This window comes from Ambystoma mexicanum, chromosome 6p (genome assembly GCF_040938575.1).
Source record: "Ambystoma mexicanum isolate Mex_15411 chromosome 6p, UKY_AmexF1_1, whole genome shotgun sequence".
Lineage (NCBI taxonomy): Eukaryota > Metazoa > Chordata > Amphibia > Caudata > Ambystomatidae > Ambystoma > Ambystoma mexicanum.
In genome coordinates, this window is record NC_090935.1 from 882,585,739 (window position 1) to 882,592,807 (window position 7,069).

Genomic DNA, 7,069 nt, shown 5'->3' on the forward strand with positions numbered 1-7,069 from the left:
TTGTACGAATCCCCGGAGGCCAGGACCAGAGTTAATGGCTGGCGTTCGGACCTCTTCAATCTGGGGAGGGGCACGAGACAGGGCTGCCCGTTGTCGGCCATGATTTTTGCTATCGCCATCGAACCACTGGCAATCCTCTTGCGAAACACTCCAACCTGGGAAGGCTTCCGCTGGTCGGAGACCTGGGAAGACAGAATATCTCTATATGCAGACAACCTTCTCATATATCTGAAAGACCCAAGCAATGCCTGTCCCAGAGTCATGCACCTGTTAGAGCAATATGAGGCATTCAGCGGATTGCGAGTGAACTGGTCCAAATCCATCCTCTTCCCACTAGGGGACACCTAGTCGGCAAACTTGGCGTCTGGCCCTTACCAGATCGAAAGAGAACAGTTCAAGTATCTGGGGATACGTATCACAAAGCACTTGACTGAATACACAACCCTGAATCTCTCCCCCTTCATAACAAGATTTGCAGAAGATACTCGCCATTGGATCTCCTTGCCATTAACGCTGATGAGCAGAGCGGCCCTGTTCAAAATTATTGCCCTTCCTAAATTCTTATATATCCTGCAAAATGCGCCATTATATATTCACCAGCGAGAATTTCACAAAATAGAGTGCACCCTTCGGAAGCTGCTATGGGGGGGAGGACACCCACAAGTTGCTCTCGCCGCGCTCCGAAGGTCTATCTGGGAAGGAGGCATTTGACTGCCCAGGATACAGTCATATTACTGGGCCAGCCAGATGGCGGTAGTAAATGATATGCTCCACGGAGACGGAAGCCTCCCACATATCAAAGGTCTCATCTGTAATGCCACGACCACGCCTCTAGAGCATCTGAATGGAGGCCTGAACCGCACACCACACACGGATATGGCAACGCATATAGTGAGAATATGGAAAGATACACATCAGTACCTAGGATGGGTCGGGAAGCTAACGCTGGCACAACCCCTATGGAACAACTGCAATCTTACCGAAATAAGAATGCTGCCCAGATGGCCTGAGTGGGCCAAGCGAGGAATCGCCAGTATAGGAGATGTGGTTCACGAGGACAACCTGGTACCATTCGAGACATTGCATGAGAAGTTCTCCCTCCCAGACACAGAGAGGTACCACTATATGCAGCTGAAACACGTTTGGACGACCCACAGACACATAACACGAGACATGCCAGAAAGCTCCCCATTAGAGAGAAACATAGTTTTGGACCGGGTGGAACGGAAAGTCACCTCTACCATGTACAATGTGATAACATCCTTTGCGACACCGGAACTTACCAGCTTGAAGGCAAAGTGGGAATGGGATGTGGGTCCCCTTCAACCGGAGGACTGGGTGGAGGCCCTGATGTACCCGCGAGAAATTACCATTTCCTCTAGACTTAGACTGGTCCAACTGAAGATCCTGCACCGCACCTACTACCCGAGAGTGGCTCTGTTCCACTGGGGCAAATCCTCGGACGCACAATGCCTACGCTGCAAAAGTGAAGAAGGTACCTTTTTCCATATTTTGTGGGAATGTAGCAGGATACAGCGGCTCTGGCAGAGATGCTGTGATAAACTGTCTAGCGTTATAGATAAAGAGATACAGAGATGCCCAAAACTCCTTCTTCTGGGGATCTCCAGTGACACTGACCTTTCCCGTTATGAGAAATTGCTCTGGTCGACTGCGGTAGCAGTGCTCAGGCGGAACATTGCGCAACTGTGAGGATTGGAACGTACGCCAAGCTTTGAACAGTGGGTCACGGATGTGGACATATGCGCTATAATGGAACATAGAGTGTACGCGGCGAGGGGTTGCCCGCAGAAAGCGGACAAAATATGGAGAAGATGGGAAGAGGCTAGCTAAAGGACAAGAATGGCTCCACAGCCTCTGTGACTGAGAGTTGCCCCGGGAGAGTGGGGGAGACGCCTCTGCCGAGAATAGCCTATGCCACGAGGTCATCTGTTGTCAAGTTGACGGTCTGTCGGATCATGGTCCCAGAAGTTGAGTTTTTGAATGTTTTTGTTTCTTGATTGATTGTCTCTCTCTCCACATCCTATCACATGTACCTGGAAATGTAGATTTTGCATATGTTCCGCTCCCCTCCAGACCACCTCTTTCCCCAAACTTTCCCCTCCTTCCCCACGTCCCTACCCGGTATTGCAGAGAGATAAGTGTAATGTTGTTTTATGTTTAAAATCAATAAAATCTTTGATAAAATAATATAATAAAATCTCATACAGATGGAAACATATGCTGTCTAGTAGGTTAGTTATTATTACTAGCTTGTCAAAATCTAATGGGCGCCGGGTGTCTACCTGGGGTCCCTCCATTTTACCCCAGCCTTTCATTGCGTATGAAATTAACGCGCTTTGGATGGGATCTGAGTGACCGCGCAGCTTTGAGAAATAAGATATCGCTACCAGGTGTCTTTTTGCCCATCTTTTTTAAACCCCTGATCGTGTGCCCACTTCGAAAGATTTCTATATCTTTTATTGTTATTAATTCTAGATGCTTCAGACCTGTTGCTCTAAAAACTGTTTTCAAGCACTTACTGTACTGTGCCGTGGTGGTGCTTGCCAGCAATGTATCTGCCATTTCTGCTAAGAACCCCATGGCAGGGTTCTTGTTTTCTGTTGGCAGTAAACTGCTGGCATCCGTTTTTGAGGTGCTTGGTCTTTGTTGTGCATCCCGGCCTTGGCTCTCTGGCGATGGCGTTGATGCAATTTCGTTTAGTTTCCCATCATAGACCAATCGTCCGCCGGTATTACCGTCATCTGTTCATGGGCGTGTGGTGCTAGCTCCCGGAATCTTGTCCACTGAAAGCGAGATAAAGCGTCTGCAATGTTATCATCTGATCCAGTGATGTGTTTGGTTTTGACAACAATGTTTTCTTGGAGTGTGACTACTGTAATGGCTCATAGGACTTTAAGCACTAACTGTCATGTTGTCACACCAAACCAAAAGTTCTGTGTTAGGTAGCTGCCTGCCCCAGATGCGTATGGTTAGCCAGATTGGAAATATTTTCAGCAGGGTGATGTTCTTTGCCCACCCTGCTGTTTGCCATGACTTGGGCCACTGCCCAGCCACCCGTTCTGTATCTAATATGGCCCCAAAACCCTTGCTCCCGGCTGCATCTGTGAAGAGGACACTTTTTGCCCATGTGTTCAATGGCGTGTGCCAAAGTGTGGTCCCGTTGAAGTTTTCTAGGAAATTCAACCATACTTTTAGGTCCTCTTTCACTTCTCTGCCTAGCCGGGTGTGGAGGTGGGGTTTGGTGCATGTCTTGGTCTTAAATTCCAGGCTTCTGGAAAATACCTTCCCTTGTGGGATGATTCTGGCTGCGAAGTTGAGACTGCCCGCCAGTGATTGAATTTCTCTTACTGTGCCTTTGTTCTTGGCACTTAATTGTTCGATTTTCCACATGAGTTCTGCTACTTTGGTTTGTGGGATTCTGCATACCCCTTCTGTAGAGTCTATCTCTATTCCTAGAAAGATAATGCTTGTGGATGGCTTGGTTGTCTTCTCTGGCACCAAGGGGATACCCCATTGGGCGGCCATCCCTTCTAACTGTGCCAGAGCCCTCATGCATTCTACTGAATCTGCTGGTCCTATTACCATGAAGTCGTCGAGGTAATGGACTACCTTGACCCCTGGTAGTTGTTTCTTAAAGCCCATTGAAAAAATGAGCTGAACTGCTCAAATAGGGCGCAAGACACTGCGCACCCCATGGGGAGGCATCTGTCAACATAGAATTAATTTTTGAAGGTAAACCCTAGCCATTGCTGAGTATCTGGGTGGACAGGTAGGATCCTGAAAGTGGATTCAATGTCCAGTTTGGCCATAAGGGCATTCCTACCACAGTCCTTTATGAGTCTTCCTGCTTCTTGGAAATGTGTGTAGGAAACTGCAGATTCAGTTTGTGGGATGCCGTTATTCAGTGATTGAGCTTTTGGGTAGGATAGGTGGTGAATTAACCTCATTTTGCCGGGTTCTTTTTTGGGAACCAGGCCTAGGGGTGACACTAGGTTTTCTGAAAAAGGCATGGAGTCCCATGCCCTGCAATCCTGCCCAGGCTTAACTCTTTCTCTATTTTGCTTTCCACCATTACTGGGTTGTCCCTGGCAGACTTCAGGTTTTTTGGGATATTGCGGGACCCTGTTGCCTTAAACGGAATGACAAAAACCCATTTGAAACCCTCTGGATAGCCATGCTGGTTTCCCTGTCCGGATAGCTCATCAATGCATTGCTGAAATAGTTTGGGTTGATGGGGGTTCTGCCTGGTTCTAACACTGGATGGACAAAGTTGTTGTCAATCAGCTGTATTTTTGCATGGTAGTCTGGTGTTGGCTGGACCGGGTTGTTGCTAATCTTTCGTATTTTTGGATGGGAGTCTGGTGCAATTGACAGCTGGGTGTTCGCCATTGCAGTTTGTGCAGGCGTGCTTATACCAACACTCCTTCCCCCAAGTGCACATGTTTTTCCCAAAGTTTCTGCATAGGATATTGGCTTTGGAAGCTTGTTGATTTTTGTACTGTCTGTGGGCATTCGACTTCTCCACCCATGGCTGGTTCCTCCGAAAGGGCTGCTCCTCTTTCTTATATTTCTCATTGTCAGCACTTCTGTGCCCCTGAGAATTTCTATTAGTTTTGGGTGTTGCTTGGGCAGCCTCCTCCTCCGATGGAGGCTCGGCGTTTAATATGTATAAATCATTCTGCACCTCATCCCATTCTATGGCTGGCCTCTCTGACATACTCCTTCTGAATCTGATATCATATGCCATCCAGCTTTTCCCCTTTTGCGTGATTTTAACTTCTCTGACTTTGGCCATGTATGGCCATAGTTTGGCCCCATCGCCGGGGAATTTTTCTAGGTATATGGTTGCTAGAATGGTGAAGGATTTCAACCAGTTGTCCCAGTTTTGTTCTACCTGCGCATTCCTGGCTATCACCTTTTCCTCTATTTTTTTGGGATCCCTAAAAGCATCTCTCCCCTTGCGTTGGGCTTCTATTGGTGAAAATATGAACTCTTTTATCCATATGGCTTCTTTGATTGTAATGTCAATGTTCCATGCTAGGCATCTCTTGTATCTATTGAGAATTTCTGTGTGGAAAGATTTCAACTTAAAGTCCAGTTGAGCACTGCTCATCATCAGCATTTCAGATGCGGTGTGGCTGTTTGTTTCTACTTGCCCAGGTGTGCTTGCAATAGGGGCTGCCCTTGCCTTAAGTGCACCTGCCTGGTCTGCTGCTGCCGTTGCCGCCATGGGTGCATGTGGACCTATGGCTGCTGGCGTCGGTGTGGCTGTCATTATGTGGGTCAGAGCTGTTGCTGGAGTTGCGGGGGTTACAGCTGTTGGTAAAAGAGTGGGTAGCGTGGGATTTGCAATAATCATGGGTTCTAAAGGTATGCTGTGGATTGGTGGCCCATTTGTGTCTTTGGAGAGTTGTTGTTCCCCCCTAATTTCGAGTAACATTTATTGAATCTCGTTCATGTTCTGGTATAATTTTGACAATTTTACGCTTTTGTTACCTTTGCCAGTGCCTTCCACCGACTTCCTTTTCTTTGGCGGCGAGGGGTTTTCCTCGAGGCCGGGTGGCATGGGCACCCCTTCCTTCGGCAGGCCATATAGAATTTCTCTGATCCAAGCCCAACCATAGTGTTCTGCTGCCTCAATTGCTGCTACTAGGTGAGGTGATTTGAGTTTCTGTGGCGGGGTTAAGGGTTTCTGCAGTTTGGCTTGTCTCTAGCGTGCAGCATGCTGTTTTTCAAATAAAACCACGTGCTCCTGGAACTCATGTACTTGTTGTAAAGGCACGTTCCCTTATTGTAGGTTCAACTTGTAACCCACCGTGTGCTCTTGCAACCTGCTTCTTTAGCCGTTGTTAAGATTACGCTTTCCCCTGTTAGAGAAAAATGTAAATGTCTATTTCAATCGCTCTTGCAAACTAATATCTGCTTATTGTTACCCCCCGGTGTGTGGTGGTCATTTATCGACCTCGGGGGGATGCAAGGCTGAATTTTAAACCTGCCACGATTCGCATCTGTGTCGCCAGGTTCTATACAGATTTCCAACTTAGTGCTCTGCGTGCCCCAGGCTTATTTACAATTTAATGTCAGTTTCCTTTTAGACGCAGCACACCCTGGATCTGGCAGGCCCCAGGCTTGTTAACAATTGCATGTCAGTTTCCTTTTAGCAGCAGCGTTTCGAGCCGTGACCTGGAAAGGGAGCACCCAGCGCCGCGGCTGACTGACTTGAAAGAAAGTAGCAAAGTCGCCACCGGCGCCAGGTTCCCTCTTGCAGCGCTTCTCTCCCCTGGGGGTCCACGTTGTTTGCAACATTCTCGCGCCTGGCTCAGATTGCGCAGCTGGGCCCCCACTCGAGGTTCGTTTGCTTCCTTATTCGCTGCAATTAGCCGTGTAGCAGAACAGATCAATGTTCTGATAAGGAAATGAAGGGGGAAGTTATAGTGACCCCGCATATACAGCAAACACTGAGGGGCAGGGAAAAACTATGCTGAGTGCACAGCAAACGTTGAGGAAAAGTAAAAAAGAAAAAGAGCAGGAAGACGCTGAGTAACACAGCAAACTTCCCTATACTGTATGGGACCCCGTGCAGGGTCCACAAACAGTTTGTGATTTTGGAGCTGCAAGCAGCTCATTATATAGGACCCAGGGAACCCTTGGGTCTTTGTAGTCTGTGTGTGGGGAGGGGGCTGTGCACCAACCCCCCAGGCCAGCCTGCAGCTGACTACTTGGCATTTTCTTTTGAAAGTCTTTTTAAGGCATAAGGCAACACATTATTTGCTTGTTATGTTTGAAATTGATTACACATTAAAAGGATGTGATTAAAATTAGATAAGTTGTCATGCAGAATGTATCATGAAATATTAATTATACGAATCCTGCATAATTGAGAGCAAGTTACTATTGATGGAATAAAAATAAAACTCTTTGCTTGTTCATCATGGCATCCCTTAGTCCTATGGTCCTCTGAGCTTTACTTACCATTAAGTACCTATAAAAAAAAAAAGAATCAGCATTCATGGTCAACCATTACTGGATCAAGACATGTTTCTCATTC